At 44.9% G+C, this 24,101-nt stretch overlaps 1 protein-coding gene across 2 annotated transcripts in view; it reads right to left on the bottom strand.

The window, feature by feature from the left end:
• The window catches only part of LOC138527316 (cytosolic phospholipase A2 gamma-like), a 442,073-nt gene extending 423,057 nt beyond the window's left edge, over nucleotides 1-19,016 (bottom strand). For both annotated transcript variants that reach the window (XM_069638380.1, XM_069638375.1), the window contains exon 1: nucleotides 18,808-19,016. The gene's annotated coding sequence lies outside the window, so the exon portion shown is untranslated. The remainder of the gene's footprint in view (nucleotides 1-18,807) is intronic.
• Nucleotides 19,017-24,101: the final 5,085 nt, after the last annotated feature.

A 24,101-nucleotide genomic window follows, 5' to 3' on the forward strand; every position in this document is an offset into this window, starting at 1 on the left:
TTCGAATTCTCTCCGGTCACTCAGCAGAGGTCAAAGCCATAATCAAAAGCCTCAAACCATCTAAATGTCAAGGAGATTCCTGCCCAGCACCTATCATAAAAGAAGGTGCCAAAGAATTTGCACCTGTTATCTCAGCTTTCATAAATGCCTCCTTCGCTTCATGTTCAGTTCCCAAAAACTTAAAAGATGCCTGGGTTATGCCACTCATCAAAAACCTAACCTGGACCCTAACATACCCACTAATTACAGGCCCATAACCACAGTGCCTTTCCTGCTATAAATCTCAGACAAATCAGCATATATACAAATCCAGAAGCACCTTGAGTTTCAACAATCTCTTAGGTCTAAGACAATTGGGCTTCAGACCAGGACATGGGACAAAAACAGCCCTCCTGGATCTGAAAATCCAAATGGACGAAGCAAGAGACTTCGGCAAGCCAGCACTTCTTCTCTTACTTGACCTATCGGATGCGTTTGATCTAGTCAATCACAGTATCCTCACTAATCACCTCACCACTTCTGCATCTTTCTCCAGCAAGGCCGCCGCCTGGGTCAACTCCTTCCTAGCGGACAGATCCATGTGTGTCTGTTCCTCCTCTGCCTCAGCCGACCCCTCCCCTATCACATGCAGAGTCCCTCAAGGCTCTTGCATCTCCTCAACCCTTTGCAACATCTTTACAAAGATTCTGTCCGACTACCTAGATGATCAAAGTGTCTTTTATACAAACTATGCGGATGATACGCAAATACTGGTCACCTTATCAGGCAACTACCAAGTTGACTCCCTACTTCTAAATGACATCTACAGTAAAATACAAGCCTGCTTGGCCATCCATGGCCCTTGTCTCAACGATGACAAAACTGAGATCCTTCTCATTGGCTCCAAACTAAGACTCAACCGGCTAGGCCCAAAATTCTCTGCATTTACCATTGATGGCAACCATATCAAAGTTGACAAAGAAGCAAAAGCTTTAGGCTTTTACCTAGACTCAGCACTAACCCTCCAAAACAAATCAATGCCACCTCATCCCCCACGGCCTACACTACTAAACTAATGAATGCCTGCAGACCCTTTCTAAATACAGATAGCTGCCTCACACTAGCAAGAGCCCTCATAATGTCCATGCTGGACTATTGCAACACCCTCTACCTAGGTACCAGCAAGAGAAACATGCATAAATTACAAATAATGCAAAATAATGCCCTGCGAGCAGCCCTCAATATTCCTCGCTCTAATCATATTTCTCAAACCCGTCGCAATGCCAACTGGCTTCATATCCAAGACAGGATAACCTTCAGAACACTGATGATCACACACAAGTGCCTCAACAACTCAGCCCCAAAGTACCTGATGAACAAGTTCTCTAGAAAAGAATTTTCCAGACCCACTAGAGCCAACCACTCTCACTGCCTAAACATTAAAACTTACCAAAGTCGGGGGCTCCAGCTTCCCAGTGCTTGCAGCCAAAACATGGAACAAACTACCTGCAGAATTCAGAACCGACCCAGTATTCCACTCGTTCCGGAACAAAATAAAAACAAAATAAAAACATGGCTCTTCTCTCTTTCTAACTGACCACGCTGCCTCATGCACCTCTATCCATTTTCCTGCTACCTACTGACACAACCTCAGCTGCATGACCTCTGACTTAACTAATTCTGCTCAAACACCAGATCTCTGGTGCTCCTGTATACTCTGTATATTATAATGTAAATTGTAAGATATCTTAACTTCTATAATACACTGTAATGTTATGCTACACTACCCTTTTGTACATTAATGTCTCATATACTGTATTCTGTATTCTGTAACCATGTATCTAAGAGATGCGCCCAGTTACCCCTGAGTTTGGTGCGCTATATAAGCAAATAAAACAAACAAACAAACAAACATCTTCCCCCATTACGTATTGATATCATACAATAAGCTACAACACCAAACACCAGACACTGCTATTTCAAATAATGGAAAAGATGTGTCATTTGGTGTAGGAAAAACAAGATCAATCCCATAAATTGCTCATCTACAGTTGTGGTCATATACCATATGTACTTATCAGACTCAGGACTATTTTATATTTCAGTTAAAGTACACTTCGCAGCATTGGCAGCTTAGACCACATCATAGCAAAAAATATCACAGAGGAGAGTACTGGTAGTTAAAGTCTTCATGGAAGTTGTAAAATGTAATTACCCTCCAGTTTCACACACCCCTCTATGGTGGGTGGGATCTAAACACAGTACTCTCACAACTCATGGACATATATTTTGAACCCATTAAAAATGCACCACTTACACTTTTGTACAAGGCTGCTATCACATCAATTATAAGGATCAGTGTAACCATACCTAAGAACAAGGTGGTTTTAAGAACACATCCAAAGTTTTCACCAAAAATCATATCTAAGTTCTATGTTAACCAATCAGTCGAACTACCAGCTTTCTTCCAAGATCCACAAAGCAGAGCAGAAAGAGCCTTACATACTCTTGATTTTCACATAGCTTGACAAAACTAATGATATATGAAAAACTGTCATGATCCGCCCCTGGAAGCTATGGCACGATTGGAAAGCACTGCCACGAAGAACCTGACAGTAACGGCCTAGCCCTCAACCAATATGGCCGCCATCGCTATTTAAACCAGCCCCGCCCACTTACCTGCGCGTTGTATCTGTGATTTCCATCGATACGCTCGCTCGGCTACTCCTCCGAGTAGCCTCCCCCCCAGCCTCCTTCCGTTTTCTACCTGCGCTTCACACCACTTGCCCAGCCTACGATTTGCCTTGCCTCCTTCTTTCTCCGGCGTCTGCCGCTCTTCATTCCACTCTGTTTACTTACCTTCGGCGCCTCGCCGTTCCGACTCGCGGTCTCCTCCGCCACTCTCGCGCCTCCTTGCGTTCACCTCTATTAGCTTCGGGGTTCTGTCTATCCTTTGGGTTTGGGACTATCCATAGCTTCTAGTCTCTCCCTCTCTTTCTTTTCGTTCTACTTACATCACTCTCTTCTGAATCATTTACGGATCCTTCTGTGACATCTCGCATATGGTATATTATTCCTGCCAGTTTGCTTCCTATGGGATCCTGAGAAGTTAAAGTCACCCCAGACTTTACCGGTCTGCCTCTTGTAACTATACTCGACTCGAGTATCCTTCCTGGAACTGCCTGCAGGGTTTTTTGTGCCATCCATCAGCTTTTTCCCTGTCTTTTTGGGGCTTGGCTCCTCGGGGCCCCCCTCAAGACAGGTCCCATTCCCTGTCGAGGTGGCCTCCGAGGGAGCCAGGCCTTACTTGCATGACAGGAAGTCAAAGGAGAAACCATCTAAGGAACGTCCCAAGGTACTACGGAAGAAGTCATCCAGTGTCCCAGGATCTTCAGGTGAGGAGCAGGGGGCGGGAGGTGATCAACGTGACAGAATACAACGCCCGAACGTAACCATGGCTTCTCTGGAACAGTACCAGGAGTTGGTTGCCGCCTTACAGAGTTTAACCCTAGAAGTTCAAGCCCTGAAGACTGAGAACGCCGCTTTACGCCAACACGTGGTCTTCCGTAGAGATGACCAAGGGGATTTGCCGCCTATGCCTCTTACATTTGGAAAGTATGATGGTTATCCCGGCGGTCTAAAGGAATTCTTAGACGCCTGCCAAATTCACTTCGCCTTTCGACCTTATGCCTTTGAAACTGCAAGAGCTAGGGTCGGTTTCCTTATCACCAACCTAACAGGGAATGCCTTGGCCTGGGCCACCCCTTTGGTGACCAGAAACGATCCCGCTCTGTCCAACTATGACCAGTTTGTGGATCTCTTCAAGGGGAGATTCGATCGTCCTGAGGTCCTATACACCACTCTTGAGGCAATACTTGATGTGAAACAGGGGAACGCAGACGTGCAGACCTACATATCCCGATTTCTGAGACTAGCGGCGAAGACAGACTGGCCTGATTCGGCTAAGCAAACGATATTTAGGAGAGGTCTCCAGGACGAACTGAAGGACGAGTTGGCTAGGGTAGCTCGCCCACTGTCGTTCCAAGATCTCATGACACTGACCCTACAATTGGAATACCGGCTATCTGAACGCCGACAGGAAAGGAGGAGACCGCGGCTCAATCTACCATCACCTAGCCCTGCTCCGCATCCCCCCAGAGACATGCCGACATCAGAAGAACCAATGCAGATAGGAACAGCCCGAGGTCTTTTGACGGCTGCCGAACGCAAGAGAAGGAGAGACTCCGGCCTCTGTTTATACTGCGGCTCCTCGAAGCATTTACTCAGGGACTGCCCGGAAGTACCTCCACGAAGAAAGGAAAACTCCAACCCTCGGTCCTTTGCAAGGGAGGTCTCGTGGGAACAAGAAGCAGCCCTTGCAACCTTACCCGACCCTCGGAACTAAGAGAAGACAACAGTCTAATGATCTTTCGAGTTCAACTATGGACTACAGAATCCTCCCCCATAGAAGTTCTAGCCATGCTGGACTGCGGAGCCGCAGGAAACTTTATGGATATCGAATGGGCTAAGGCACAACGAATCGCCATTAAACGCAAGGAGAAACCTATCCCTGTAGAAGGGGTAGACGGTGAGCCCTTGTCTTCAGGCCCCATAGATTCCGAGACTTTACTCTTGCATTTGGTCTTAGGAGAACACCATGAATCTATGATATTTGACCTGATTCGAGCAGCACATTTTCCTTTGGTGATAGGTATTCCATGGCTCAGACGGCACAACCCTCAGATTAATTGGACCACCAGTGTTGTGCGTTTTGACTCTACTTATTGTAAGGATCACTGTACCATCAATCCCCCTACCCAGGGAGAGAACAGGGAGCACCAAGCACCCCAGCATAAGGTAGTAGCTGCCATTCCCCTACGATACCAGGAATATGCTGAGGTGTTTCAGGACTCTGTACCCAAGCTCTTACCTCCCAATCGACCAGAAGACTGTGCCTTAGATCTCCTTCCAGGGTCTGTGGTTCCCTTTGGTAGAATGTATACTTTGTCTCCTTCCGAAAAACTAGCCTTACGGATCTACTTGGACGATAACCTTCAGAACGGACTCATTCAGGAATCCCGATCGTCCGGGGGAGCATCGTTATTCTTCATCCCCAAAAAAGATACCACCGAATTACGACCTTGTATTGATTACAGGGGTCTCAACCAAATCACTGTGCGTGACCGCTATCCTATGCCTTTAATCAGAGACATTCTGGAAGCGGTCAGAGGGGCCTCTTATTTCACGAAACTAGACCTCAGGGGAGCCTATCATCTTCTCAGGATAAGGACAGGCGACAAATGGAAGACCGCATTTCGAACCCCATTCGGGTTATACGAATACCGTGTCATGCCCTTTGGTCTCGTGAATGCCCCTGCGGTTTTCCAAAGATTTATAGATAATATCTTTTCTGACATGTTGTTTGTGTCAGTTGTCATTTATTTGGATGACATCCTTATCTACTCAGAAAGCCTTCAAGAACACTAAGACCATGTGAGACAGGTGTTACACCGACTCCTGTCTAACTGTCTTCTGGTTAAACCCGAGAAATGCCAGTTCGAAGTAACATCTGTCTCTTATCTGGGTTATATCCTATCCAAGGAAGGAATCCAGATGGAACCCGAGAAGATTAGAGCCATCATCGAATGGAAAGAACCTAGAGGTATAAAGGAGGTTCAAATATTCTTGGGTTTAGCCAATTTCTATCGCCAGTTCATCCCTAATTTTTCCGACCTGATGTTACCTATTACCAGTCTTCTCAAGAAAGGAGTTAAGTATGTTTTTGGTCCAGAACAGAAGAGGTCGTTTTTTCGCCTTAAGGAGTTATTTACTTCGGCTCCCATACTTGTACAACCTGATCAAACAAGACCCTTTATCGTGGAAACAGACGCGTCTGGAGGAGCACTGGGAGCCGTACTTCTACAAAGAACGGATGATGGCCTCAAACACCCAGTCGCGTACTACTCAAGGACTCTGACGAAGAGCGAACGTAATTACTCAGTTCTGGAAAGAGAATTACTTGCCATAAAATCAGCCTGTCAAGAGTGGAGGCACCTACTCTTGGGAGCAGCTTACCCGTTCCAAATACTTACAGATCATCGCAACCTCCGGGTATTGCAGCAGATGGAGTGCACCAATGCTCGACATGCCAGATGGGCCTATTACTTTTCCCAATTTGAGTTCACCATTTCATATGTACCGGGTACTGAAAACAAGATGGCAGACGCACTCTCCAGATGCCAAGGAGAGGAAGACAACCTACCACAAGAGCATGACCTCTTGTTCCCAAATCTGAAGATTATGGCTAGGGTCGTGCCATTTCTACAAGATCTGGTAACCCAATACAGTCGTCTACCGGCCAGACCCGCATCCATCACTCAGGCCAATGACGGTCTATTCTACCATGGTACTAAACTGTTTCTCCCTTCCAAAGAGCTTCAAGAACAGATACTTTCGTGGTGCCACGATACCCCCCTAGCGGGACACCCAGGTATCAAGAAGACACAGGAACTCATAAGCCGCAGATTCTGGTGGGCAGAACTACCCAAGGATGTAAAAAGATATGTAACCGCCTGTCCCGTATGCGCCGCCAACAAGTACCAAACAGGCAAACCTTTGGGCCAGTTGCAACAGCCTATCCTACCCACTAGACCCTGGGAACTGATTTCCATGGATTTTATTGTTGACCTGCCGGAATCCGAAAACAAGACAGCAATTATGGTCACTGTAGACACCTGCAGCAAGATGGCTCATTTTTCTGCTCTTTCAGGTCTTCCGTCAGCTCCAGAGACGGCTTCGATCTTTCTCAGAGATGTTATTCGTCTCCATGGATTGCCTCGGACCATTATTTCGGACCGCGGAACCCAATTCACCTCCAAATTCTGGACATTACTATGTCACCAATGGGTTATCAGCCGAGCACTTTCCTCTGGTTTTCACCCCCAAACTAACGGACAAACCGAGAGACTCAATGCTGGGTTGGAACAATATTTAAGGTGTTTCTGTAGTCACAAACAAGAAAGATGGTCAGCCTTTCTCTCTCAGGCCGAATTCGCCTACAATAATAATTACCACACGTCCATTCTCATGAGTCCATTCTACTGCACTTACGGGTATCATCCACAACAATTACCCTGGACCGGAATGCAACCTACCCAATCTCCTGCCATAGACGACAGGTTGTCGGAACTCAAGGAGGTTCATAAAATTGCTAGAGAAGCACTGGAAGGCAGTCGGCTCACACAGAAAAGATGGGCGGATAGAAGTCGCCGATCCAATCCAGAATGGAAGCCAGGACAGAGAGTCTGGTTATCTACCAAACATCTTCCTAGATGGGTACACACAGGCAAATTCGCACCTCGATACCTGGGTCCTTATCCCATCATCAGACAGATCAACCCCGTAGCTTATGAACTACGCTTACCTAAGGGTCTTCAAAGAGTACATCCAGTCTTCCACACCTCATTACTCAAGGAATACAAGGAGGATCCTTTTCACCGCGAGACTCAGAAGACTAAGACCCCGAAGGTAAAGGAATCCCAAGAATACGAGGTGGATTACTTAGTGGATTCACGCTACCACCGAGGGAGACTCCAATATCTGGTCCATTGGAAGGGATATTCCGAAGACGAAAGGACGTGGGAACCCAGATACCATCTTCACGCACCCAGACTCGTAAAAAGGTTTCATCGGAGGTATCCAGGAAAACCAGGGGGTTTCCGGGGAGAGAGAGGCCATACTGTCATGATCCGCCCCTGGAAGCTATGGCACGATTGGAAAGCACTGCCACGAAGAACCTGACAGTAACGGCCTAGCCCTCAACCAATATGGCCGCCATCGCTATTTAAACCAGCCCCGCCCACTTACCTGCGCGTTGTATCTGTGATTTCCATCGATACGCTCGCTCGGCTACTCCGAGTAGCCTCCCCCCCAGCCTCCTTCCGTTTTCTACCTGCGCTTCACACCACTTGCCCAGCCTATGATTTGCCTTGCCTCCTTCTTTCTCCGGCGTCTGCTGCTCTTCATTCCACTCTGTTTACTTACCTTCGGCGCCTCGCCGTTCCGACTCGCGGTCTCCTCCGCCACTCTCGCGCCTCCTTGCTTTCACCTCTATTAGCTTCGGGGTTCTGTCTATCCTTTGGGTTTGGGACTATCCATAGCTTCTAGTCTCTCCCTCTCTTTCTTTTCGTTCTGCTTACATCGCTCTCTTCTGAATCATTTACGGATCCTTCTGTGACATCTCGCATATGGTATATTATTCCTGCCAGTTTGCTTCCTATGGGATCCTGAGAAGTTAAAGTCACCCCAGACTTTACCGGTCTGCCTCTTTTAACTATACTCGACTCGAGTATCCTTCCTGGAACTGCTTGCAGGGTTTTTTGTGCCATCCATCGGCTTTTTCCCTGTCTTTTTGGGGCTTGGCTCCTCGGGGCCCCCCTCAAGACAGGTCCCATTCCCTGTCGAGGTGGCCTCCGAGGGAGCCAGGCCTTACTTGCATGACAGGAAGTCAAAGGAGAAACCATCTAAGGAACGTCCCAAGGTACTACGGAAGAAGTCATCCAGTGTCCCAGGATCTTCAGGTGAGGAGCAGGGGGCGGAAGGTGATCAATGTGACAAAAACAGAACAATTTCATGTGTCCATGGCAAGAGGAAGAGAAGGAGAGGCAGTCACCAAGACAATTATTACACAGTGGATTATCAGATGTATTCAGAGGCCAACAAAACACTTCCATTTACACCAAGAGCTCGGTCAACCAGAAGCATGGGACCAACTCTCTTTTCACTTGCTAATGTCCCCCTGGAGGCCATTTGCAAGGCAGCTACTTGGGATTCAGTACATACCTTCACACAACAGTATTGTGTAGACACTCAATCAAGACCAGATCAGATCCTCAAGTGTGTCACACTATTCTAAGAAATGCATTTACACCTGCTCCCTCTGCTCAACCAGTGCCTGCACACAATACTGCTTTCTAATATATGCAAAGCATGTGAATCCAAGAAAATTCACAAGCCCCAGAAGACAAATATTACTTACCAGTAGTCATCTTTTTGTGGCTTGTATCTGCTTACAATCACATGCTCCAACCCATCTTCCCCACATGGGAGCAGACATTTATATTAAAAAAACTTGTCAACATATTTCACATGTCAGAAAACAAACAATCTGAAGCCTGTAGATGAGTGAAGGATCATGGGTACCTGTACACATAAGGTACGGATAGTGTTGCAGGTATGCCCCCATCAGTGCCCACTTTTATTCGAATTCTAATTCATATATGTAATCTCCACACTAACCACCAGATGGTGGCCTATGAAAAGCATGTCATTCTTAGCAGATACAAGCCACACAAAGATGATTACTGTCAAGTAATATTTGGCATATACACCATATGAAATAATATGAAATAATAACTAAATAGAAAACACTACAAAAATCCACCCCCCACCCCTGAAGAAAGAACATAGTATATGCAAGATAGGAAGAAGCAACACTCTTGGTAATGGGAGAGGGGGAGAAAAGGCAATCAAAACCTTGGGTTGCAAAAAGGGATTCATGTGACCAAGCCAGTGTGACCTAGCCAGTATCTAGGGCCCAAAAAAGGGACCAGGGGGCAGTCACCAGGCAAAAATACATTTGCAGATTATTGCCAGTTCAACAATGGTGAACCAGTCTTCTCAGTGCTGTTCGGTAATTTGATTGGGTTGAAATGTGGCAGTCGCAGTAACCCAGCTGTAAGCAGGTGTCAAGGCTGGGTGGATCTGAAGAAGTCTGCGGTTTGAAATGTGTCTCGCACAAAGTCAACCGGTACAAATTGATGGTCAAGGCTCAACAGTGGCTGGGCTGATGTCAAGATGCGCAAGGCAAGTCTGTTTGATGTGGTGCTCAAAGGCTGAGGTTTGTGAAGAACACCAGGTTTGGTTGATCGCCAACTCACTCAGAGAGGAAGAAGCTAGAGGTTCAAATGAGCAGTGCGGGTGCAGAGATGCTTCTTTGTTCGACCTGAGGCAAAAATGTACTTTCAGATGGTGCTGTCTGGTGATGAATGGGTTCAAACATGCGGGACAACAGTTTGAAGATTGGTGATTGCCAAAAGCAGCTCCTGGAGGGTCCTGTTGGTTCAAAATGGGTGAAACAGGATTGTATCATGGTTCACAGTGATTCAACAAAGAAACCGAAGGGATCCTGGCTGTCTTGGCTCTCAAATGCTGTAAGTCACACTTCAGGGTCTCTGAGGCAAGAGTAGTCTTTTTCCCGTGCCACCATACACAGTAGAGGCTGGCACACACCTTGAGGGGTCCTTTAGCACAGTGAGGTCCTTAGCTGCAGTGTGGCTGGCAGAGGTGAAGGTCTTGTTCCAGCAGCAGGTCACCCCCAATGTGCCCTAGGGGTGGTTAGGGGACAGAGATTGCCTCTGCCTTGGACTATCTGTCAGTTCAGTTCATAACTACATAAAATATCCCATGCAATCTTTAGATTAAAATGATGTAAAAATATCATAAAGTCCAAAAGCGCACACAGCACACTTTTACTATAGTTTGGCGGGTATATCTACTGCCATAAACTTTCTGTTTTGCTTATTTGGTAAGTAAGCCACAGTTTATTTGGTGGTTAGATGGGAGAGAGAGGGGAAGGATGTGTTACATGTCACAGTAACTGCCATTTCTTTACATTTTAAGAAGTAAACAGCAGGAGCAGCTCCATGACATCAGCCCTAGAAAAGGCCAGTTTTATTATTTTCTTTGGTCCTTGACATCTTGTGTAATGCCAGCCTTATCCAGCTTCTAAGCACTCAAACAGGAACTGAACCCAGGTTGCACTGCCTCCTCTTGTTCCCAAAGCAAGTGTTTTGCCCCTGAGCTATCATTCCAAGTATATATGTCTTTAGCTTGAGGAAACAACAGATGGTTTACTTCAAAGGCAGAGGGCAACTTCATGTAAAGTAACTATCTCATTTACAGTGTGCCTGTGATGCAGGTCTGGCAGATCTGGGTCAGGTCACACAGAGCCCAGGCAGGATTGGTGGCAGAAGTCACTGGGGTACACACCTCTCATCACAGGCCCAGTGGCTCACTGGATGTGCAAAGCAGACGAGAAACACGGATGAGATTTGCGTTCATGCTATGCTGCCACTGAGTACTGCAGGATGCTCTTACCGAAACCCAGCTAGCTAGACCTAGCCCCCATACACTTCATTTTGCTACAGTACTGGGTACGAGATACACAGACAGCCCCGCCTCTGAACCCAACCATTCAGGCATTCTTCACTAATGGACTGCCAACCTGTTAGTGATAGCGGCTTCATGTTTTTTTCCTGCATCTCTGTTATTTCTCCAGCTAACGAGATCTAGATTCCAGGTGAAAAAAGCTGTGGCACATTTAGCTACATTTACAACCATCTTTTTCCATTGCAAAACAGATATCTGCCCTTGGCACTGCCTCTTTATCCAGTGGCCCAAGGGTCGAAGGGATAGCTCTAGGGGTAGCAAAGGGGTTGCCGGGGGTAGCAGCTGCTACCCCTGGTAACCACCAAATGATGTCCCTATAAATGGAGCAAAATAGTTTAAGGGGATACTTCAAAATACCTCCTTGTTTTTGCCAGCTTTTAAAGACTGTTTCCTGTGCAAAGCAACTGCCCAGCTGAGTGGGCTTGCAAAGTAAATTTGACTCTCAACAGAAACTCGGTATGCACCTGTGTAATCATTGTTTTCATCAGGTTTTGCAAATCTGCTTGAGGGGTGCAGGTGAGGTGCACATCACTTTTGTTTAAACAGCTAGCAATATTGGTTATCAGTGTATTTTACCGAACACGTATTTCTTAAGTATAACAAATTGGTGCCTGTGTGCGCGTGGAGCGCTATTGTTATACAGTTTCAAAGTCAAGGTGGCAAGGTTTCGTCTCACAACATTATCCCTCTGCTCAACTCTCCCAGCCTAACCCTTTGTATTGCATCATATATGATATTCTGACCTGATTTACAAGAACAATAAGGAAGTGGCTACTCCAAACAGGAAATGGGAATAGAAATGAGATCTTTCCATTTAGCAGGTACCCGATATAGCATTTCTAAGAGGTTGCTTATGGATTATCAGCATGGAGTACGAGAAGACATAATTTTCGCTCAAATCTTAAATATAACTCCCTTCCAGTGGAATAGGTGCTGAAATGGCGCAAAATTGCACTTGGCTTGAAAGAGCATAAACCATTCCACTGGCCCTGCAAATACGAAATAGTCAAAAGTCACTGTTGAACACTCCTAATTGGTTTATGAGGGTTGCAGACACTGTAACATATGTTCAAAATGGAATGAGTGCAATGTGGTAATGTCATAACAGTTTTCAGACATGTGTGGAAAACGGTACTCCAAAAGTACCCACAACATAGCTATTAGTTGAGTAAACGCCCTTTGAAAGCCAGGAATATAAGTCCTGCATACATGAAAAAATCAAATATAAATCCATCACACAACATCCTCCTAAAAGTTCCTTTTATCTTCTACTAGCAGTTGTACCCATGCTTTGCACAGTCATTTCTACAAAAAAAATAAAATTGGACAAAGGCATATTTACATTTTATACTTTTTAAATTGTCTACAACCATGGAACCTACCCACATGCCAAATGTCATGTTTGTAGCATTTTGGGAAGTATGTTGAACATTTCGAACAGACACACACCCATATCCAAGCATTGCAGAATGCTCAACATTTTGTTTTCGAAAATGTACATTTTATAATTTTCACAATGTCTACAACCATGGAACCTACCCACATGGCAAATTTCAGATTTATAGCAGTTTGGGAAGTATGCTGAACGTTTCAAACAGACACACAGGTACCCAAGCATTGCAGACTGCTTAAAAAAAGCAAAAGATGTATATTGTATACTTTTTACATTGTCTACACCATGGAACCTACCCACATCCCCAAATGTCATGTTTGTAGCATGTTGGGAAGTAGGCTGAACATTTCACACAGACATATCCACAAATGTCCCTTGTATGTACAGACAGGTAATGTGCAGTGCCAGTGCTCCTGTGAGGCTGTGGCTGAATGTCTGATGATGGCCTTTCATAAGCAAACATTTCTACCCAATCGAACCAATTGAGCCTACCTTCCCTGGCAAAAAGCGTGACTTCCTGTGAAACCTGGCAGTTCTGGTGCGCCACTTATAGCCCTCTTCCTTGTCATGCTGGCAAAATGAAACAATAGCCAACAATGACAGTTGTTCACCTCCATCGCCCGCACCCTGAACTGCGCACATTGTCTTGGCACACCTGCTCTTTAAAATTAAGCAGGTCAGGCCCGTATTGCCTGTGTGTCACTGAGAATACATGCTCTATTCTCAGCACGGTAAAAGTTACAAATTATCTGGCAGATTCATTCCCATTATACATTTCTATTGTGCAAATATTGCACAATATTCATTTCGATCACTAGCAGTTATTTAAGCCCAACGTTTGGATTGCTTCATATTATTTTTCATGCAAATGTGGTTATCAGGACCAAACATCGACCAGCAAAAGAAAAATGGCGTCTGCACAAAATGAGACTTTTAAAGGTCAGCTGTTCGGATTTACATTGTGCTCTAGTTCAGGGTTCTTTGAAATGTTTAGGTTTGTGTGGGGTGGGGGTTCTGAGGGAGTCGGTTGCAGGAGTATCGGCTTAGCGGCTGGTTTGTGGCTGTGCTCCTCGGGCTCATAAATATAGAATTTGTCAACCTACCTGGTCCAGCTTGGTCTTTTCATCCAGCCAAAGCAATGGTCAAACGTCATAGATTTTTCAAAGAAGAAAAGTGATCTGGGGGTGGGATTGTTAGGGAAGAGCTATGGTTAGAGTTAGAAAAGGCAGATGGGCAGCAGCAAGGTCAAGTCTCAGGCAGCTGCAGGGAGGCAGAAGGGCAGTGGTCGAAGTGAGCAGGAGCTATTAGGAGTGGAGTGCCACTACTTTTATTATTTACTTTTAACGTTTCCACTACTTTTTCCAAAACATTTTCACAGTTTCAGAATGGTCATTTGTGAAGTTGAAAGATACCTCTTCATTTTACCACCGTACAGCAGTTACAGCTTAACGGAAATCTGTTTCACCGTACATTCACAAAGCCTGAATGACGTCTCAGCCTGGATGAACTCTATCTGGCTTCATCTAAACGAGCGGAAGTGGGAGGTGGTTCTGCTATAACTAAGAAATGATCTCTCCCAGCACCCCATCTCCCCCGATTATCTCAGGTTAAATGCTTAGATGTTACAGTTATAAGGATGCAGGCCATTAACACAGGATATTAGTCTAACATTAGGAAGCTATATAGGATTTGCCCACTGGCCAAGTGTGTGGTTATAGTAGGAACCTTAGTGACTAGTCACATGGACTACTATAATGAACTCCTGTGGACTACCTCAGGACCACAGACTATTCATCCGTTGGCCTCTGTCAGATCAGAGGAGATCAAAGGTTTTCAGTCTTGGGATCCAGGCTTTGAAAGAAATGACCAAATCCTGTTCATGAGAGCGCACATATTTCGAGTGGCAGGCCCCTGTTGAAGCAGCTGCTGTTTTGTTTAGGTGTTAGGTATTGGTTCCAGCAGAGTTAAGATCCGTGAGGAGAGGCAGTTGATTTCTCAACCATATTTAAATGTTCCAGAAGAAAAAACAGAGAACCCACTTCTTTTTCCTGTTCCACCCGCTCGGCTGTCAACCTGGTCCATCCACAACCCCTTGAAGTATGTCTTGCAACTTACTCCCTCCCACCTACCCTGTCGCATGCCGGAATCACAGGAACACTACTCTTGCTGGCACATTTCTTCCACTGCAGAAGAGTCAGGAAGATGAGAAGTAACGAGTGCAAGGAGGAAGGCGGGAGAAATCATGGTGAAAGAGAAGGGTGTTTGGGGAACAGAAAATGTAGGGTGGAGCACTGTGAGGTTGGGAGATGCAGTGTGCAGGAAGAGATTAAAGTGCATTATCCACATCAGGATACTTTGGGAAGGAATGCGGAGAGGAGGAGACGTAACGCTAACCAAGCAAGTGTGGGGTGGGTTTGCCTGCATTAAAAAAAAATTGCAACCCCAGAACATAAGAGAAAGGGAGAGTATTCTTATCATCTGCTTAGTATCATTGCTCAATGATCCTCATTATAAGTCAGGATTCAGTGATGTTGCTGCAGAATTTCTGCCAAACTCATTTGCCATTTCCAGCACTCAGTCTGGTGGATTTACTGCCAGATTGAAAGTGGTGGTAAAGGGGTTTTAATCCCCAGGCCAATGGACTAGATAAGGGATTTTCAGTGGTGCAGTTACTCTGCCCGGTGAATCTGCTGATTTTTGAAGCTGAAGTGATGGATTTCCCTCCAGCTATTTGCTTCACCTCCAAACTCAGAATTCAGCGATGAGGCGAACTTGGTGGCAATTCCGCTACTGCCAGAAAAGTGGCAGTAAAGGAATTACTGCCAAACGCATACTGACCACTGAACTCCTGGGCAACCTGCTGTATTGCCAAGATTCCGGCAACCTTTAGGCCAAGCCCGTTCTAGACATATTTTGACATTTAGAAAGTTGGTGGATTTACCTCGAGCTACCTCCAAGACTCACTTTAGGTACCCTCACATTTAAAGGTTGCCTGCTAAAATTGAACCGCTAAACTCACTTTTGTTCCCCCAAGAAGTGACCTCACAGCATTGTGCTATTGATTTCAAAATTTTGCAGCATGAAAAAAACAAATGTGTAGTACAAAACAGAACACTAACTGCAACTATGGTTAATTCAAATATCAGCGTTTTAAACATTTATTTATTTTGCAACACAATGCAATGCACACTGAGTTGCTCCATAGAGAGCAGGTGTAGTGATGCGTGCATATACAACGATTCTGGGCCTGCAGAAGCGTGGGGATTGTACGATCAGACTGGACCCCAAAAGAATGCTTGCTGGTCACATACTCTAGAGATAGCAAGTTCAAACATGTGGTAAAATTCATGGATAAGGCATGCATACTGGGCAAAAGATGCATAGCGTTGGCCTGGAAATTGGCCAGGGGCCCGCAACACGTATGATGGTATAACAAATTTGAGCACTGGGCAGATGCAGAGACCAGAGTGTGGAGTGGGGTGGTTGCTAGATCAGAGGCGAATGCAAGTGTTACTTACGAAGCTTGGAAAACACTGGTTGGGGACATGTTCGATCCCTCAGATGACAGACCCCCATGCAGGGATATCATTTAGGGGTCACCAGAGGTTGCAACTGAGACCTCTAAGGTCTTCCTTGCGACCTCTGTGGTCTCCTTTGCGACCTCTAAAAAAAAAGGAAAATAAAAGTTGTTTTTTTTTTGTAATGCAAGCTCCTGGGCTGTGGCCAGCACCATGTGGCTCTTTACTTCTGGAGTGGTTGGCTTTCTTGTTCAGGCCCCTTAAACAAAGAAGAAAAATAAGAACAGGAGTGCCTCAAGTCTAACACTTTCAGCACTGACTCTAAATAAGAAAGAATAGGAATACCAAATAATGTGTCTTTCTGGAATTCTATACAATAATTGCTAGGCTCATTATAGGTTTATTTCAGGCACACTTCAGGGGGCCAGTCACTGATTTAGTCTGTTCTTAAATGCCTCAACTCAGCCTTTCATTCTTCTGAGGTCGATAAATGAGTACCAACACAGGTTGGGTGATATTGGGTGTATATGTTTTCTATATAAAGCCCTTAAGAGCTATATAATAACACATCATTATCATTTGGTCATGAAGGTCTGCTTGCATTCACAGTAATTTGGTAATATGGGCCTATACACGCTGATCTTAACGATACATATGGCGATCCATTCTTGTATGAAATGTACATCACATTATAGTGATATCGTAACCATATTTTTCGTAGTGTACAATGCTATGTGATGCCACTTCCTGTTTTGTCAACGGGTGAAAGGTGGTGTTCCATCGCTACCCACGATATTACTTCGGGGTGGGGTCAAATGACATCTCTTTCTGTGATGTCATCAGGAGTCAAGGGTCGTGTGATGTTACTTCCACTACCCCTGGGATTTTGGTGAAATGACGTCCCTGCCCCCATGAAGGTCTACGAGCGATTATTAGTCCAATTGAAATTTGGTGTAAACAAAGGACAACAAAACAATGGTACTCCAGTTGTGGAGCCCTGACAAAAGAGAAAAGTGGTCATGCATGGTACCCCTGACCATCTACAGAGAATGATGATGAGATGTTCAGTAATATTTGTTGCCTGATAAGTGAAGAAAAGTTTACGTTTTGTTATTGTGTTAACTTGTTGTTTATGGACCTGCATCTAAATACATATACATGGATACTATACTACAGAAAATGAACCGCTCGAAACATGTATAAATGATTATATATAAATGCCAATAAAAACGTTTTAAAATAAAGAGAGCAGGTGTAGTGAAACAGGCAGTTGAGTACGAGAACAGAATATTTGGCGGTACAAAGAAAACCAAATGGAAAAAATGAAACAATGCTGTAAACCAGTTACATTGCACTGTGCATGTGTTCTGACTGTGAGCTGCATGAAACATAAGTTCTTCTTGGGTCAATATTTCAAAACAATGGGTGGTTTTGCAGACCTTTGCACGAGTACAATTAGCAAAGGTCTAGGACTAGGGCAAACATTTCCCAGGTGGAAAACGGCTTATAAATAATGTTTTTTGCATTTGCACCATTGTAAAGTTTCTCTAACACTGGCCAATTGTTCTGACCTCAGCACAAGTACATTTCATGAACATATATGATGCTGGTTCCTGTGGCGCTTTCTTGTATTCCAGTCTCCTGAATGCAAATGAATTTCTGTCGTTGGGTGCACAAGTGTTTTTTTGATTGTATAGCTTTCCTGCAAACGCCTACCTTGGTGCCAAAAAAGTAAAATTCAAATGTGTGCACCTTTTTAATAACATTTGAAAAATATTACGTCCCCCCACGGCCCGTTTTGGCTAAGTGTTGTCAAGAAGGCTCCACCATTGCTCAACTATGTTTTCATAGGTTCTTTATTCAAGTTACGTAATTACATCAGCAAGTCCTTAAGTTATTAAAGGGAGGACCCGCCAGTGCCCACCACCCAGATCCCATCACGCCAACGGTCTGCCTATGCAACGTCTACGGTTCATAGCATATATAGCATGCATATTCTACAAGGGACATCACACACACCTTGGGGTGTCAGTCTTACCCTCCAGCATCCCAGGGGTGATTTGTTCAGAAAAGTAATCAGGCATTTCATAAGCCAATCAAAACATTAAGGACGTGGTGGAACGTCTCCCCCCAGTTATTAGTATTGCTGATGCAGGGCAATTAAATGTGTTTGTTCCTCAAATATCCTTTCTCATTGCAAGAGGAAACTAGCCTCACAGGCATCAACAACCAATTCATTATCACTGCTATTTGAACAAGGCTCATTTTTAGCAGCCCTTCAGGGGTTAACAAGGCACCACCAGCACATCAGAGCTGACTGAGCACACACCCATTCCATGGCAATGACGTAAGCAAGTTCTGGTGCCAAAAGGGGGCAAAGGGCTCGCATGGGGCACCAGTCAATACCATGTTACTACTTTGTGGGTAGCTGGGTGGGGCTCGGGATTTTAAGGGAATCCCTTGAGGCAATCACCTCAGCCAAGCCTGTGTCTCATCTCCACCACTGTCCCATAGTCTACTGCCCAAATTCGCTTTACTAGACCTGTCAGTGTGGGCAGGGCAGACAATGAAATGGAGGGCAAGAACTACATCACATTGAGGTACAACATCATATAGATACAGACCCCACCAGCCAGAATCTTCGAGATTAGGCAGCGATTAATATTGAAGAAAAGCACCTTATCTTACCTAGTACTGGATTTTCAAGTTTGGGGAAGACCACATTCAAGTTCTCCTCCTCTATGTTCTCACTACGCTGGTGAAGAGCAGGAACATTATTAATATCAAAGCTGATACATGAAATACGTAAAAAGACGCAAGTGAATACCCATGAAATAAGCCTGTCTGTGCAGGTCGCTGCTTTCGGTGGATATGTGCAATCAGTCTGCATTCAGCAAATAAAAGAGAAGCTCATGCAGATTGAGATTGGGCAGTTTCCGTATAATGTAATTTGATGTGTTCTCTCCCATTTCCGCTATGTTGAAATAACGTATTGCTACAAAAAACAGGAAGGTGTGGATTTTGCGTTTGTGATTATAACGAAATGTCTGTGTGTTGTTACGAAAGTATTGGCTAAATTCCTAAAGTAATTTGAAAACAGCAGCAAACTGCATGTTATTGGCTTTTGCCATGCACTAGAATGGTGCATGCTGGGTGATTCGCAAAGGAGCTCATGTTCTACAATGGTGTAACGTGAATGAAAACCGTAAAAGTAAGGCTTTTACACCTTTCATTCATGTTTCACCATATTTTCAATCATATGTATGTCGGAGAGAAGGGGCGGAATGCAACTGGGGTTTCCGTCGCCTTCCTTTCTCTCTGACATTTAAATGCTCCAGCATGGATTTCCAAATGCTTTAGAGCCCTGTCGGGTCCACTTGAATGAAGCAGGGGAACCCCATAGGGATTCATTGTACATGATGCCTGACATGTTTGCATGGCAGGCAGCGTGTTCAGTTACAATTAAAGATTGCCTGACATCATATAATTGTGAATGCTGCTTTCCATGTGCGCATCTTCAACTGGGCTGAGAACCACAAAGAGCTCATTACAACAAATCACACCACCACCAAAGTCACTCATTCCATCTGCCTGAGGCTGCCTGCAGAGGTCAGGGGACCTACAAGAAGCCTCCAGGGATGAGGCATGGGTTGTTTAGGTGACCTCAGACCCCAAAACCGCCATCTTTGAAAGGTCTTTCAGTCTCCTGAAAGGGCTTCAACTGGGATGAGAGCCACACAGAGCTCATCACAACACCACCAGTGGCACTGATTCCATCTGCACGAGACTGTCTGCAGAGGTCAGAGGACCTGCAAGAAGCATCTAGGGCCAATGTACGACTGCTAAGGTGATTTCTGACACCAAAACCACCATCTTTGAAAATCCTTTACATCCCAGAAGGGGCTTCAACTGGGTTGAGAGCAACACAGAGCTCATCACAACACCACGAGAGGCACTCATTCCATTGGACTAAGGCTGCCTGCAGAGGTCTGGAAACCTACAAGAAGCATCCAGGCTAGGATTGATGTACAGGTCTGCTCCAGTGACCTCTGATCCCAAAACTGCCACTTGATTCCTTGCTTTAGGCCGGCCCAGCAAATGGCAAAGAGATAAGGACCAACTGTTCCTCCAGCCTCTTTGCCTCTTTGCCTATGAGCTATTACTTTGCTGTGTATTGCTTTGCTTGCTTATAAGTACCAACTACATCATTGCTTAGCCTAACTTTCACCATGCACTGCTGTTGATTTTGATTCCTTTCTCTTCTACTTCCGTATTCATTCTCCTCTGCTAAAAACCATTTTCACTCTCATCCTATCTCTATCACCGCTTTTCCTCAACATCTCCGCTTTTCTCGTTCAACTGCTTTTTCTATTGACAAAACCTCAAACCCTAGCTTTCAGCATTATTCCTCTTCTCGCTGCAACCCAGTGCCCCTGTACTTCACAGACTCAACATCACTATGCTTCGGCATCTCACTCTATATATATTGCTCTTTGGAATGCACATTCTATCCATAATGGTCCGATAGCACAGCGAGTAGAGCACTCGCTTTGACATCTATGCAGAGCCTTCTGACTCAGGTTCAAATCCCGGCAGGGCCAAACTCAGGCTTTCATCCTTCTGAGGTCGATAAATGAGCACCATACACCGTGGGTAATAATAAGCAGTGCTCAGATACCTGAGGGTTTATAGCACTATACAAATGCAAAATTATTATTATTATATCAAGACTTCCTTGACGTCGGATTTCCTGTTCAATTATTCATCTCTTGACCTCATTTCCTTCACAGAAACCTGGATTTCTCCCTCAGACTATGCAACCTTTGCTGCCCATTAAGACCCTGCCTACACCTTCACCCACTCTCCCCGCCCAACTGGCAGGGGGGTGGTGTAGGACTGTTCTCATCTTCCAAACATATTCACAACCTCTCCCAACTGATTGACTCCCTTCCTCCCCATCAGTGCCTCTTCGTTACTGGTGACTTTAACCTTCCCTCTCTCTCCAATACTCTATCCATTGACTTTACCTCTCTTCTCCTTAACCACTCGCTCTCTTTTGTCCACTCTCTGCCCACCCATACAAATGGTAACTTGACCTTATTTTCATCTCCTCTCAACTATCAGCCTTTTAATATCTCCACTGGTCATTCTCCCACAGATTATTCCATTGTTTTTGCCTCAATCTCCACTCCTACCTCCACCCCTCTCCATCCATCTACCACTTCCATTACCAAGCATAGGTTTCCATCCTACAAATTCCCTCTCTACCTATCTGACCTACACCACTCTCTCCTCCAATGCAAAATTCACTGTTCCATCCACTAATGAAGCCGTCACTTACTTTAATGCTGCTCTTAACACTCCCTTCTCCTCTTACTACATTCACTCGTAATCCCTCCCCTCCACAGCATTGACTTACACCTTCCATCCGCACCCTTAAAACAAAAATGAGGAACAACCTTTGTGCTTGGCAAAGATCTAGACACGACTCAGACCTCCAACTCTATCTGACTGTTCTCTGCTCTGGAATGTGAAAAACGTGACATCTATCTCTCTCTCATTTTATCTCAATCATCTCAATGTAGGTGCCTCCAAATGTCTCTCAACTCAATTCTCTCACCGCCTAAACCTTCCTCCAGCTCCTCTACTCTTTCAGCTAACGATCTTGCTCTTTACTTTGTTTCTAAAATTTCCAACACTGAAAATACCCTTGCAAATTACCTTCTATCTCCCCACCTGCTCAATTTCCTCCACCACCTTTACCCTCCTCTACAGCAACAACGTCTTCCTTTGCCCCCACTAACTTGGATGAGAGTCTTGCCATTCTCCTCATGGCTAACCCTTCATGTGCCCCCATTTATCCTCTATCCCTGCGCATAGTGAAACTCATAGCTCCCAGCATTGCTCCATTTCTTCCTTCCCTCTTCATCTTCTATCTTGATGGTGCTACTTTTCCATCATCCTACAAGTTGGCTAATGTCATCCCTATCATTAAGAAAGCTAGTCTACATCCTAATTGTACTGCCAACTTTGCCCATCTCTCTTCTCCCCCACTATTCCAAAATCCTAGCATGTGTAGTTTTCAACCGACTCACTGAGTTCCTTGACACACTCAACCTCTGGGATCTTCTTCAATCTGGCTTCTGACCTCTGCAATCAACTGATTCATCTCTTCTCAATGTCAGCAACTGCATCTCTTCCACTTGCCCTACTAACCATTCATCTATTCTTATTCTTCTCAAACACTCTGCTGTCTTGGACTGCCGTCAACCATTCTGACCTTCTCTCAACACTACCTCTGTTAGGTATCGGTGACAAGGCCTTCGGTTGGCTTGCTTAATATCTAGCCCCAAGACACTTTCAGGTATCCTGGAACAGCCTCCCCCCCCACTCACCATCGTTACTGTTGGTGTTCTCCAAGTTTTTCAAGTGTCAGGCCTAGGTCCACCTCTCTTCATTATCTTTACCTCTGTTCTTGGCACATTGATCTCCTCCTATGGCTTCTCCTATCAACTCTTCGCCGATGACACTCAAACCATCTTCTCCTTTCCCTCTTCATCTGATGAGCTGCGGCCAGAAATGTCTGTCTCTCTGCAATCAAATACTCAATGGTATCTCACTCACTACACTAAGACTGACGTTCTCTGCTTCCCATCCAAATATGCTGTCTTCCTCTGCCGCTCTTCAATTCCTCTCTCCTGACCACCTTCCCTACTCTGCTTCTGCTCACAATCTTGGTGTCTTCTTCGACCTATCTCACAACTTCTCGCTCTTCATGTCCAAATATGCCAATGAGTCCAGTCTCATCAACATCATAAAAATAAAGCATCTTCTCCCCCTCAGCACTGCTCGGCACCTAATCTCCTCTTTAGTACTCACTCGATCTGTCCACAGTGCAAGTCTCATCCATGGCTTTCCAAACTATGCTTTTTCACCTCTCGACAAAGTCCTCAACTTTGCTGTCCATACACTCTTAAACATTCCCTTTCACCTCCACCTCCCCAGCCCGTTGTCAGTTAGTCTGGTTATCTATGAGACAGAGGGCAAAGTACAAACTAATTCTCATCATCTTCAAAACAATACACAAACTTGCTCCACCTTATCTTTAACCCCATCTCACTCCCAACTCACCCCTTTGCTCCTTACGATCATCCTCTACACACTTCCTTGCCACCTCTCATGCCCCTTGTACTGTCTCTCATTTCCGCTCTTTCCCTCTCATCGCTCCCTTACTATGAAATGATCTTCCTCGTCCTCACTGCACTACTCCGACTCATTACTATTTTAATCCAACCTCATAGCTCGCCTCCTGTCTGAAGAACCACTTTCATAGCATTCTACACCACCACATCTCCCTGTTCTCCTCTCCCACTGCCTCTCTACGGCAGCCCCACAGCACCTTTCCTTCACCCTATCATCCTAAACTTAGCACTTCCTCCACTATCTGGTTCCTAAATCATGCTCTACTGTCCTCATCCCTGGTTCATATTTCTACCTCCCCTACATCATCTGGTCTTATATCAGCATCCTCTCACCCATTGTTAAGGATACTGGTCCTAAGCTCTGTAAACCATTGTTAAACATTTTGTATGCATTTTTTTTTCACAAAATAATTGCTTTCCCTGAAATTCCCATGAATAAATAGAAAAATAAATAAATGAAAGCGTTGTTCACAAGTATAATGAAAGGCTGTCCGACATGCATGCAGATCAGGCAGTGGTTAATTGTAATTGTACACGCTACCTGCCATGCATGGTAGGCAGCGAGTACAATAATAAGTTAACCTCTTTCTATTAATATTATCAATACATAAAAATATTTAAACACGTTTGTGTTTATTTTGAAAGTAATTATTTTACAATCTTTTTTGAACGCATAGTTTTCTTCAACGATTAATGATGTTATTTGAAAAGGCAGGTTGTGATTGGAGAATCTGTTGTATTTAAACTTTAAATCGAGGGTGATGATGGCTTTATTAATGC

Source organism: Ambystoma mexicanum, chromosome 1q (assembly GCF_040938575.1).
Source record: "Ambystoma mexicanum isolate Mex_15411 chromosome 1q, UKY_AmexF1_1, whole genome shotgun sequence".
NCBI lineage: Eukaryota > Metazoa > Chordata > Amphibia > Caudata > Ambystomatidae > Ambystoma > Ambystoma mexicanum.